This window comes from Coturnix japonica, chromosome 3, assembly GCF_054131305.1.
Source record: "Coturnix japonica strain WE chromosome 3, WE-NBRP24, whole genome shotgun sequence".
NCBI classification, from domain to species: domain Eukaryota; kingdom Metazoa; phylum Chordata; class Aves; order Galliformes; family Phasianidae; genus Coturnix; species Coturnix japonica.
In genome coordinates, this window is record NC_140665.1 from 88,226,873 (window position 1) to 88,240,592 (window position 13,720).

At 37.6% G+C, this 13,720-nt stretch overlaps 1 protein-coding gene across 39 annotated transcripts in view; it reads right to left on the bottom strand.

The window, feature by feature from the left end:
- MYT1L (myelin transcription factor 1 like) overlaps window positions 1-13,720 on the bottom strand; it is a 274,007-nt gene that overhangs the window by 248,424 nt on the left and 11,863 nt on the right. The window lies entirely within an intron of this gene.

Below are 13,720 nucleotides of genomic sequence, written 5' to 3' on the forward strand. Positions count from 1 at the left end.
CTATACTTAGTTCTAGCCAACACTAATCATTTCCTAAAGACATCTACTGAAGTACATTTCCTCTCAAAATACTGACTAATGGTGAATATCAGTACAGCAAACTTATACAATATACAGCTTGGCTATACCTCTTGGACATACTGGAAGAATTTAAGGAGTTTGTGACATATAAATGGTTTACTGAAATTAATGGTTAACAGATTACACAAGTGCAGACATTTGCTCCAATTACATTGTTAACCCTACCGCGATGCTAAAGCAAAGCACTGGGCTTCCTCATGTGGGTTTATTTTCTTTTCATTGTCATTCTAGGTCTTTTGGTGTATTTCAATATTTTTATTTTTCTATGGGAGCAGTATAAATCATTCACTGCTTAATGCTGGTTTCTCTTCTGGGGCCCTCTCTCGCACATTTGCAGTGCCCCTTGACCTTAAGCATCTGTCACAGCAACACCTATGCTCAGAGTAGGGGAAAAGGTGAAGGGCGTCATCAGAAGCAGATGCCAAAACTCTCCTCGCGTGGGCTGCAGCAGAATGATTATCCAATCTCAGCTGTGGTATGACCTGACTGCTGTCCTGGAATCTTCCCCAACCACAGGAGGTTCAAGGACAACATTCTGTTCAGAAGCAGAAACCGTGATTCTGCTGATCAGTCTGTCTCCCACACAGCAGAAAGTGCTGATGGGAAGGCAATCACACAAAGCTCTACAGGCCAGATTGTGCCCTTTGTTATCCTTAGGTCATTTTAGTAACAGCTATTGCATTATACAGGGCAGAAAAATGACTTTTTTATAGCTGTATTTTGTCTTTCATTCAACTGTTTTCAGCTTGCATTCAAGCATAACTACATTACAGAAACACATCTGATATCTGCAAATGGCAGTTCTGAGGAATAAAATAAATACATGGATAAATACCATATTCCTAATGTATCTGTGTAAGAAGCCTGATCTTGGAGTTCTTCCCAATAATGAACGACCACTGCATCAGACAAAAAGAATCAAAACTGGGATTACAGACATCTTTAATGTGCCGTGTAAAATGGAAAAAAATGCAATGCCATCAGAGAAAGAAAGGAACGGGAGGATTTGGAAAAATGAAGATATGGATGGATGTGAAAACAGAAGAGCACGCACTAAAAGAAGTGTCTAACAAAGTCTAGAAGTTTGCTTACAAACCTTCCTGTAGTTTATCTTTTACTGACTCCTCTCTGCTTACTTCCAGTTTTTTTACAAGATCTCAAAGCATTCATTTAAGCATGACAACATTAATTTAGTTCTAATAGTCTGGTCTCTTGAGTAAATACTATTCTAACTCCTGTGACTTTATTGTTACATCTATATTTTATTTACCAAAGTTTACAAATTGCAACAGTAGTCCTTCTACGAATGTCAGCATCTTCTGTATGTGGAACAGATGCCAAAGAAGGTGAACAATTTTCCCAGTGATGCTAACACAGAATCATAAAGGTTAGAAAAGACCTAAGATCATATAGTCTAACCATCCACCTACTACCAATCACATGAACCACTGTGCATTTTCTTTTCAGAGTAATCATCATAAATTGGTCAGTCTGATCTTTAAAAGATGCTGGACATGCTGGACTCCAGTTGAAATGCTGATAGAACTGAAGTCAGTATCAAAACTACCTGCGACTTTCAGATTTAACCATGATTTTACCAGCTCAGGTCATGCCCATTACATGCAAAAGCCAGAAACAGCTGACGAACACAGGAAGCAGTGATGAGCTTTCTGGGTGGTACAGCTTAAGGTATCTGAATCAAGGAATAGGTCATTAGAAAAGGTATGTAACAGCCAACAAGGTACATGGATTTAGCTATTCCAAATGCAATTATCTGAAATAACTTAATATGAGTATGCAAATACCAGTACTCTCAGATAAAAAATTAAAAAATAAAAAAATGCAAGGATTTCCTTTTATTGCACTGTTGCCCAGCAACAGCTGCAGTCTGCAAATGACTATCAGCCTCTTGAAACCAGTCAAAATGCATTAAATGGCACAAGTGAGGATACGAGTTCTGCAGTATTTACATATACAGCATGACAGCAGATTGAGCATCTGAAGGCACTGAGTTTCAGCACAATTTTGGCACAGAATTTCTTGCAGTGAGCACAACAGCTCTAACCAGGAAAGTTCTTTGCAGTACTGTTAGACTACTGACTACTGTACAATACTGTTTTAAATCAACGGCATAGAAAAGTACGTTCATTTACTACTAGAGTTCAACCACAGGATCTTCTATCTCATCTAATAATCCCTTCAGTTGTCTGAAAGCTCTTCCAACCTGTTGCAGAAATCCTTTCTTATGCATATTCACCACAGCCAACTTAACATCTTGTGCTCCATGTCTCTTCACTAGCTCAAACTATTTGCCCTCAATCTTTGTCTAAAGAATAAAGGGTAAGTCTTTAAATACTGAATATCAAGTTTAGAGTTTGCCAGTCTCTGAACATGTTTAACTAGGACCTAACCAGTAATCAAAACCAGCTAGCACTCCACAAGCAATAGCATAACTTCCAACAGGTATAGATGCAGAGACTTATATTGCATTTGGTTCTCTAAATTCACATTGCAAACACTGGATCTAAAAAAACTGTCATCTTTTGCTGGAATTGAGATAATCAAACCACCGAAAGTTCAGTTCTCACAATACCTCCATTTTCATCCAACAATTCTTGAGTATAAACTGGGAAAGAGGACATTTACTTAGTATATTTGAGGAATTTCCCCAAAAATCCTAACTTGGCTGACACCTTGGGTACTAACAATGCAAATATTAAACAACCAGTATGACTTTAGATAGCTCTGGAGTTCATGTGGAGATTGACTCAGCAGGACCATCATACCACGCTTAAAATTTGTATGCTTTTAGACAACAGCTGCTTCTATTAACTTCCAAAAGGGAACCTTCTTATCCTGACTCAAATAAGGACTTCAATTTTCAAAGACTTGTCTATTTTCAGAACACATTAATGAATACTAAAGGACAGTCACCTCCCTTTCTGAAATTTCATTATGATTATCCTAGACAATCACAGCTACCACAGTGCAACTGATTCTGCTAAATATGTACAAATTTGTATATGTTTTATTACTATAATTTTGCTTGTGGCCTTGTAGCAGTATTTTCCCTTATAAAACTTACTTCTTTCTCAAGTTTTAGCTTTCCTAAGTGATTGCCCCAATCCAAAGGTCAATTTAATCAGAGCCTAGACTTGTTGCAACTTGATAAATTAGTCAGCACCAAGTTCCACACTGCTGTTATTAGATTATCACTGGTATCTGCAGTCACTGGCTAGTCTCAATCTGCTCTGCATTTACTGAAAGATAGGATCAACTTTGTTGAATAGTCAAATCCTTGAGTTTCACTTCCTTGTACTGCTTCTCTGTAGTTCTCTGTTTTTCATTACAAGCTATGACACTGCAGGAAAGAGAAATTTAGAGGACCTCTAAAGGTCACCTTGCCTATCCCTTTGTCCCAAAGCAAGACCAAATATACCAGATCACATTAACTCATTACTAGAAGTATTACTTTTTCTGATTTTGAGATAAAACCTTTTTTTCCTTACCATTCATCTATAAAACTGAGTAACCACATAATTTTTCCCTACAGTACAGGAAGCAAACTGGCTCACTTATTCCATGAACAAATAACTGCAGCTTTTAACTATGCAGACTGACATATTCCTACACTTCCATTTCAAGAGTTTTTTTTTCTTCTTTTTTAAATCAAAACCATTTATTCAGGAATCTTTTCAAATAGCTAACACTACTGCCAAATATTCAGCTTGCCACAGATCCCCACTCCCAAACATTACTGAATTTGTCTGTAACGATTACTGAACTCCGAGTCTTCAGTACGGGCTACACTGTACATCAAAAACATGCTCCTGGTCTGGAGCAGTTTATCTTCAGCCACCCTCTGCACAGGACTATTCACATACCTGTATTTGAAGCAAACAGGAATTGCGTCTTGCCTACAACCTTATTAGTGTTATCCTATCAAAGTGGGCCTGATACTTATCTTGATGTAAATCATGAGAAATTCAGTGGTATCATATCAATATAGAATTATAAGACTACACAGTCACTGGTTTTAGCTTTCTGGTAACAGCAAATACAGAGCAACTACACTGTTTACTCTTTTAAAACATATCATTTAACTCTGAAACCCACAGCGAGGAACAAGGCCTCAGTTATATTTCCCACAAGCCAGTGAGCTAGGTCAGCACTACATTCTCCACCTACAGCTCAACTGGACTCACAGTAGAGTAACAGTCTTGGCTCTTCAGAGTATCTAATATGCATATGTTACTAATACTAGTAGCCAGAGTCCTGAAACTCAACACCTGGTGCTAAAAGGAAACAAAAGAAAAGGAAGGTCCCAGTAGGAAAATCACATCTGCTTTGTCAATCACAGTCTTAAAATACAGCTTCAAGTGACGCTATCCCCTATGACTCTTTATTATCTTGACATTGCTGAGAACGATCTCATTTTGACAAAGTGAAAAACAGATGTCACTGTCTGTGCGATACCATGTGAAAAAAAAAATACCCAAACCATAAAGGTGACTGAAGATTCTATAAACTGCTAAATCATGCCAAACCTGAGAGTATTTTTAAATTAGAAATGCACCTGAAGGATGGCACTGAAAAGTTTATGGGGGTTTTCTGGGTTGTCTTTTTGGTTTTTTTATGTTTGTTTTTAAGTGAAAGAAGCACTGTCTCTTTGAAAAGACTTCCCAAATTTTCGAGTTCTGAATGTAAAAATATAAAATACTGCTTTTGTTCACTTCAAATTAAAATTGATAACTATAGATTGTCTTCATACCTGACGTTCTGCCAGGTCTGGAGTGCTCAGTAAGTTAGCCAAGTTCTTCCTACAGTAGTAACCAGCTACACTCAAAATGAGTAACAGCATTGGGAATGCTGAATTTCCACTATTGTTACTTTCTGAACTTCATGAGGTACAGCTGGGCCCACTGCTCAGCATATCTAGGTCCCTCTGAATGGCATCCCATCCCTTGGGTGTGTCATTCTCACCTCACAGCTTAGTGTCATCAGGAAACTTGCTGAGGGTGCACTCAACCCTGGTTCTGTTTTCAGTCTGTATTTATTGAAGTGCACAGCTCCTTATTTCATGGCACTCCTCATTTTTTCAAACTTCGGGAAGGACTTATTTGGCCCGTTGCAGTCTCTTCCCATGGATGCTGAATTGCTTTTTATTGTATCTTTTTTAACTTGTAATACAAGTGTGATTCTATGCTTTAAAATATAATTTCCTTTTCCAAACGATAGTTTGGAACAGAGAAAGGGAAGAAATAAAAATCTTCTCAACCACCTTTAACTCCTACAGCTATTACAGCACAAAGTTAGTAGAGCAGAAGTACTGATTTATAGGGCTATGTATAGAGAGCAGGTGTATTTGCACCCCTTTCAACCACACTTGACCAGTTTGATGGAGACATACTCTTACTGGCTTATTACTAAGTAAGCAGACGACAGAAAGGATAAAAAGCATGCTGAGTAGAATAGGAATGTAATCACACTCCAACAATCAGTTCACCAGGCAAAGGCTAGTGCAAAGACTGATCTAACACTTTTGCACCTGTTACTCTTCCACAGATTACTTCCCAGCTGGTACCATGAAAATGAAATTCCTTCAAGCTGCAGAGTCTATCACAGTCAAAAAAAAAAAAAAAAAAAAAGTAAAAAAAAAACCCAACACCATTGTATCTAAGTCCATCAAGAGAGACCTGTTCTTCTCTGCCCTCCTAACTTTCTTTCCCTTGCTGGCCCAGATTAACTGTTAAAAAATAATAACGCCTCTAACAAGAGTTCCATGAGCTAGAAATGCTAGTGGTCGCGTCTGCAGATCTGCTCTCATGCCACATCAACTATTTGCAAAGTGACTCTTGTATTAGAAAAGATGTAATGATTATTACGAAGATATAGAAAAGTGCAAAAACAGCAAAAGCTTTAGGATAATGGTTCACTGCAAAGCAGCATATTGCTAGTTCACATGCTAAAGCATTTCACAAAACTAAAGAACCTGCACAGTATTATTCAAGTAATGCAGTGCATCCAATTCTGTTCTCTACATCTCTGCCAAACAGTGACAAGCCAGGAAATTCTGACTGTAAGTAAATGTCAAGTGATTAGAACTATTTTGAAAATAATCTTTTGACTATATAAGCCCAATTCAGAAGCACAACAGTGAGAGAATTCCCATTCTCTGATGTGTCCTACCTACAGACATGAAGCTTTCAGCAGTGCCTGCTGAGCACTTGGAAAAAATGAGCCACTTCAGCAGACTTCAGAGATATGTGGATCTGAGTCCTCTTAGAACTAAGCAAACTTGAAGGACCTAGTACCACATAAATCACTGCAACTGCAGCTTGAGAAAGGTTTTGACATACAAGGTTAACTTATTTATGCTTGTTAATTTAAAATGAGATGGTTGGCAAATCAAATAGTATCAAAGTCATGTGAGTTCAATCGGACCACATGATTTAATCAAACGTATTTGGGACTTCATCGCAGCTGATTTTCTAAGATAAATTTAAGGAAGTATCCCAGAAGCCATTTCTAGTAGAAAATCAAAGTGATCAATTTCGGAAAAATAAATATTGTTGTTTTGTGTTTGTTTTTTTTTTTCTACTGTTGTCCCACTTACAGTTTTTTTTGTAACAGGAACTTCTACAGTTCTTCCATTCTGATGAATGTGAAGTTTCTTTTGTCTTGAAGCTCCACTAAGTAGCAAAACTGATCTCTGACTTGCATGCTTAGACTCTAATTTGGTAAATATTTAAGTTTAACTTCAGAACAGCAGATGAATATTCCCATGAAGTTCATCAGAAGCACCCAGGTGAGTACATCATTCAGGAATCAGGACCTTATTCTGCTACAATCTGTCTGCAAGCAGCCATATAATTTCCTAAAGCATAAAGTTCCTCCCAATGTACCTAGCAGACAGCTGCAATTATTAATAAATAATGCAGGATGTTCTCAAGATTTGCAGCAATATATTCAGACTTGTGTATTGTCTCATATGATGCATGGAAGGGTTTATGTACTTAAAGCAGTTGTATGCTCTCCATTTCCATGCAGATTTTTTTTAATTACATCAGTAAATCACTGTGCAGAGTTCAAGGCAGCAAAAAAGCTTGAAGGTAGCTGAAGTAAAAGTGGCAACCACTGAGTATATTTTAAAACATAATATTCCAGAACTATCTTACCACCAGTAAAATCTAACAGTGACACAGAGCATTGTAAAGAGAAAGGCTGCTTAATAAACATATCCTATCCCTTTCACTCTGATCCTGTTTTGATCATCAGTGCTTCAAGACACCTGTAAACAGGTGCAGCAACCTGCCTCTGGAGAGGACAGTAAAATACTTCTTGGCTTATGTCATGGGCATGATGCCTCTTGGGGAAAGACTATTTTCAGTCTTACCACAACCAAGATTATAGAATCATAGTTATGGCTATTCCAAAAACTACCTACAGAAATGGCATGCCAAACTCAAATTTACTATTCAGACTTCGGGGCAAAATGAGAAAGCAATCAAGAATTCAACCGATTAAGCAAAGATTAATATAATAATAATATAATATTAATATTTTAAATGTAATTGCTTTGAAAGCCACATTGGGAAAGTGTGTAGGTTAACAACTAGCAGACCTAGAAACTAATACAAAATGCATTATTCCACTGAAGAAACGCTGAATGACTTCAGTAGGAACAGGATTAGGCAAACGGCTCTGTAAACGTATCCATGCAAATGTACTGTCTCCTTGTTCTAATAAAGCTGTCTGGCAAATTCTTTTTGCTGTTACCATGGCTCTAACATTTTGATGTTTCAGCAGAAAAATAACAGCTAAGAGTATGTGCGAACACTATCTGAGACACTTTTAGTCATTTTAGGGTTAGCAGTCAGGTCAAAGCTGCTTCTTTAGAAAACGTTAAGCTATGATCTGAAATCTGTAAGTCTCCAAGTAGAAAAGCCGTAATATCTATCAACTATGTATTTGTCATGATAGGCACTGATTCTGTCTTCTCAGTTTTCAGTCCTCAACATTCTCTGCCTTCATCCCTCAGCTGCTGAAAACAAGGGACAATACAAATCTCATGACTTCTTTGCACTAGTAAGTCAAAACACTAAAAATAAGCAAGAAAAATAGTTACAGGAGAAATAGGCCTTATTTTTAAGTCCTGTATATAGCAGAAACCTTTCCAAGAAACAGCTGTGCCACACTATAGCTCTTGGGAACACAATGTGTTTATGATTTGTGCTAGTCTGAAGGCTTTTACAAGTACCATGTTCTCCAGAAATGACTCCAGTAGGCAAAACTATATTGGAATTCTGAGTAGTCAAGGCAGTTTGCAGACATTTTTGGCAAAATAACTGGCAATGCAATGTGGGATCCCACTGCTCTGCCCAAGCAGCGTTAAGAATTTAGACTCAACTTCCCTAAATTTTTTATTTCCCAATTTTCATGCTTCCAGTTTTTCATACTGAGTATGCAACAGCATTAGAAATATACAAGAGCCAATTGAGCTCTTATGTCTGTTTCATAGGTTTGCATCTATTTTCTCCATAAATACAGTGCTTAAATTTAATCAGCAGATTTTCCAAGAAAGGAAGAAAATTGAGGAAAAGCAGATGACAGAGGCAAAAAATAGATGCAGAAATAAAATAAAGGTATTCACCCGGCAGGTAAACACAGTATGTTTTTTAGCCCTTGAAACAATCATGGTGCAAACTATTCAAAAAAAGGCAAAATACCTCTTTTCTCTTTCTCTGAACTTCCATCTGTATAAACACAAAAGATACTGTTGAGTTCGTTAAGTAATGATGGCTCACTGACTGCAGTACAATTATGAAACCTATGTAACGCTCTTATATTTTTTTTTTGAATGCTTTAGCAGTGTAGTAATGCAAAAACCATTTTTAGACCATATGATTTAGAATTACTTTACTTTTTACTTTATTAACTACAATTTTCAAAAATCCAAAATATCTTTTCTTTCCTAGCTCCTGAAGTACCATCTGGAAATAAAGATACAGGAATTGCCCAATGGCTTCTGAGGTATATTTGGCAGATTTAAAAATGCCTCTAAAACAAAAAACGAAGATGCTTTCAGTGAGAGTAGAAAGACTGGTGATTTTGGATGCAAAAGAGCAACTATAGGAGCCAATGTGAATATAATTTCTAGAAGCTTACAAGAAAATACTCGTATCTATTACTGGCAATGCTGCTTTAGATCTGTTTGTTCTGCTCTTAGAGTAAGCTATACCTACACCTGCTAAAAAATTTAATTTCAAGTTAATCATATTTTACTGAATTTGGTGACACTGCATATAGCTGGAGGGTTGAAACTAGATGATCATTATGGTCCTTTTCAACCCAGGCCATTCTATGAATAGGTAGAGGGAGTTGGTTTTGTTTAACAGACCAAATAACCACAGTCTTTACATAGTAAAACTTCATTAATCATAACAAATACGTAAAATTATAAATAAGATCATGAGTCACTAACATGAGCACTCCTGTCACACACTCTTATTTTCTGCTGGAGTTGACTGGAAATTACACTACGGCAATCTGCGTTGGCTCTTTGGCAGGAAAGAGGTAAAAAAAAGAAGGTATACAGAATGAGACCTTGGTCCACAGATCTGTCTATAAAGCAAAATGACACTGCACTGAAATGACCAAGTGTTTTGGTCCACACTGCTTTGCAGTGCCTGTATTTGCTGAATCAGGACACTCAGACTTCAATGTATACCATTCAAGTGTGCCTTTTCTCCTACCTACTGTGTCACCTGGGACAAAGAGATCTATGGAAAAGATCTAACCTCTTCTTTAATTCTTTAATCACCATCTGTTGCTTCTTGGCCAAGGTAACCAATTTAAAAAAAAAAAAAAAAAAGACATTAAGTTGGATAGATTACAGATAATAGTCTTAATCTATCCTCCCCTATATATTTTTTATTGTGAAATATGAAATGAGTCAGACTTGCAGATAGTTCAGAGAGTCCACCAACAATGGCTGCTCTATCACCTTGAAGAACTGGCATGAAGTATATGGACTCACACATAACAGCTGTAAAACCATGGCAATAAATATGACTGAAGAGGAAATGGTCTGTTAGTGAAGTGCTGAGCCCCTGAGAAGGTTCTTCAGAGCAGCTGGAGTTTACCCAGGCATGTTTCCAGCCTTTCTGCAACAAGGACTGCTCTAGAGCTAGTGATGGTGAGGCAGTATAATTTGCTGTAAAAAGAGAAGCAATACAGGCCCTCCCACAAACCTCATGAAGTTTAAAGAATGCATGCTGAAAAATGGTGATGGGGTCCTAAAGGTAAAAGGGAACATTCATGGAAAGATTAACCTGAAACACCACTGAAAATGGATGGCAGCTATTGTTGAATCCAATGAGTAGTGAGTTCTCCAACCAACCAACCAACCAAGTTTTTTTGTTTCCTCTAAGAAAAATGAAGAACTGCATGTATGGAAGGAGGTTCACATTACATGCCTGCATTTTATTCACAGAAAACACAGCTTTGGTGACAAGAATGCTTGCAGTCTTATCTCTCCCATCTGTTTTAGTGGAATACTAGATATCTCTTTCAATGCCACTGTTTTTTCCCCTGCACAATCTTCAGAATTTAGAAATTCCACATGCCCACACACACACATGTATATATATGTGTATACTTAGCACACGCATTCATGAATACAGGGTGGGGTCCATTCATCCTATCTATATTTTACATATGACTGACAGTTCAGATGGAAATGTTGAAACAAACTATTTGAAAGGCACATTCTTTGTTCCCTATCCCCATAAAGACACCAGTCTGAGACAAGGATGAAGGAACTGAGAAGCAGTAAGCTCCTAGAGTTGTGAAAGAACTAGCTGAAATAGCACACGTGCGATAAAACCCACCTGAGCTTTTCCTGTTTTTCCAGCTGGTCTTTGAATTGATGAAGTATACTCCTGACTTTAAATATCCCTCCTGACTCTTCTAAGAACCCCTCCTCAACAGGTTTGCTGTCCATAACCATCTCTGAAGTCCTCTTCTTTGTTTTGAGGTCATATGCCCAAAGGATCACAGAGTTCTCACCTTCTTTACTATCAAATTCCTTTTACTGGTCAATAGGACCTCAGTTTCTTCACTGGCAGCTTCCTTTGAATTGAACTTTTTATTCTTTTTCCTTTATGACTTGTTACTCATTCCTCTCATCACAGATCTGCATCTTTTACTTTTGATGCCCCAATATCAACTTAATTCCTAAGAGAATGCTGTAGCCTGACCTGCACCTACTGTCCTTGAGGAAAGAAGTATGCTACTTTCACGGAATACAGAGATCCATTAACTCCCCATAGAGTAATGCCTTAAGCTCTGGCAGATCCAAACACACTGAATAACTTAAAAGGCTGAGAGATGTGGTTTTTTTCAACACTGGAAAACAGAGTCTGAGACTGGGGGCAGAATGGTCAGCATCCAATGGGTCAGAGTATTATGAAATTTCTTGATGAACATACTAAGTTTGTCTTAGCAAGCAAGTAGTAAATATACGACCTGTGCAGGCCATCTTACCAGTGTTGGAATAGATATTTATCTGTCTGTGAAGTTAAGTCCTTAAACTGCATCAGCTCTGGATGTTTACTAACAAGACCCAGAATGGTCTCTGTGTGTTTACGTGCTGACAAAACATGAGCATTACTTTGTAGCGTCAACTAAATCAGTCCAACTATGCTGCATAACTAAGTCACTGCAGAAACACCATTCTGGATTCATAGCAACTTGCCTTTAAACATGCCAAGAACAGCAGAAAAGATGCACAGGGGAAAAAAGAAAAAAGAAAAAAGCCCTGTACTCAACCTTACCATTTTCTATGACATAACAGCTTTATTTCTCACTAAATATGCATATATCCAGAAAACAATCCTAGATATTTACACATGGGATATGACAATCACAAAGTATGCAAAGGTTTTATAAACAGTTTCTTTTTTAATCTCTTCCCCTTCAGACAAGAGAGGAAATCCTCTGAAAATATGTCACTAAAACAAGTCAACAATGTTTATGTAGAAAAGGGACAGACATAAGTTACTCAAAAAATCAGAAAATTAAGACATCCAATTTAACAGTGAATTGTGAGGCCAGGGGAATCCTTTCTAAGGGCATTCCCTGATCCTTAGGCAGAGAATATCCCTGCTGCAGCTCTGAAAAGAATGCCAGAGCATCTATGCAACCATGCCAACAGTGAGAAGAATCCCTCTCTGCAGTTCATCCACATAACAAATCTTGGATACTCCCTCTTCCTGAATTTTGTCTCTTTCATTTGAAGTGGAATTGCTCAGGAAGTGACAAAGATGGACTGGCTTAAATGCTGTAACATGGTACTTATTCACACCACATTAGGCAGAGGAACACTAAAATTAGGCATAAAATTTTATTCCCTTGGTAATATACTCTAGTACTGGCTGGAGACAGAAGAAGAAAAAGGAATTTCCCTTGGAAAAAAAAAAAATGGAACAAGCTAATTATAGGAAAGATAAATACATGAGATATTACATCTTTCAAGAATCACCATTTATATGAATGCATGTGAAACATCAACAGAAAAATAAGCTACTCATTGACCAGGTTCTGTTGAATGGCTATTATACTCCCTTTTGCATCCTGTCTGTAAACAAACTTATTAATTTCAAACATACGAGACAGTGAGGAGATGTTCTCTTTTGTACTAGAGCTGCATGAGATATATGTTTGGCCTACCACTCCATAGAAAGATAATCCAAAACTCACTGCTGCCTTTCATTTAGGGTCAGGATCAGGTTCATGCAAACTAGGCACAAAACAGCATCTTTCTTAATGCCTATCACAAAAATATTTTAAAAAAAAAAAAATTGCTACTTTATACCGATTCTCTTCAACACTGCAGGTAGTGATGGAGAACACTTGCCAGATTCAGACTGAAACAACTGAAGTTATGCCATGTGAACAAACATTCATAGTATGCCACGTCCTCTTTAATCAATTTCCTCTGCTGACACAAGGTATGAAGAATGTATACTTTCAATACTTCAAAAAATAGGAAGCTCGAGTGCTTGTTACGCTGAAAATCTGTGCTTTTACAGATGTTTATGAGTTTGCCTGGTGCAGAGCTATAATCAATTTGCTTATGATGGAGCCTCGAGATATATAGAATTTATCCTGAAGGAAACTGGTTTCTGAAACCAATTGCCTGGATGCATTAGGCAGGTGGGAGTTTCAGCAAACCAAAGGGTCTACTGGCAGACGCAGCATTGATTTCTTAATGTTTTCAACCTACCAGACAGTTCTATGCCAGACCTGATTTGATGGATCTCTATGGGGTGCCCTGCAGCCTTGATTATTTCCACAACCAAGTTGGCTAGTTCTGTTACTTAGTGACTGAGCTCTGCATCTGCATCTTCACTGCAAACATACTGAACTAGCATGCACACTGCAAATCTGATCTGAGATCAGATTTTAAATCCAATCTAATAATAACATTTACTGTTTTCCTGATCCCCTTTTAAGGGATCAAAAATCCTATTGTGTCTGCCTCCACATCCTACTCCCCCTCCCAACATAACACATTCCCCCTTCATTTCTGTTTCATCGCTCACATTTTGCTGCTTTTTCCCCCCTATGGTTAAAA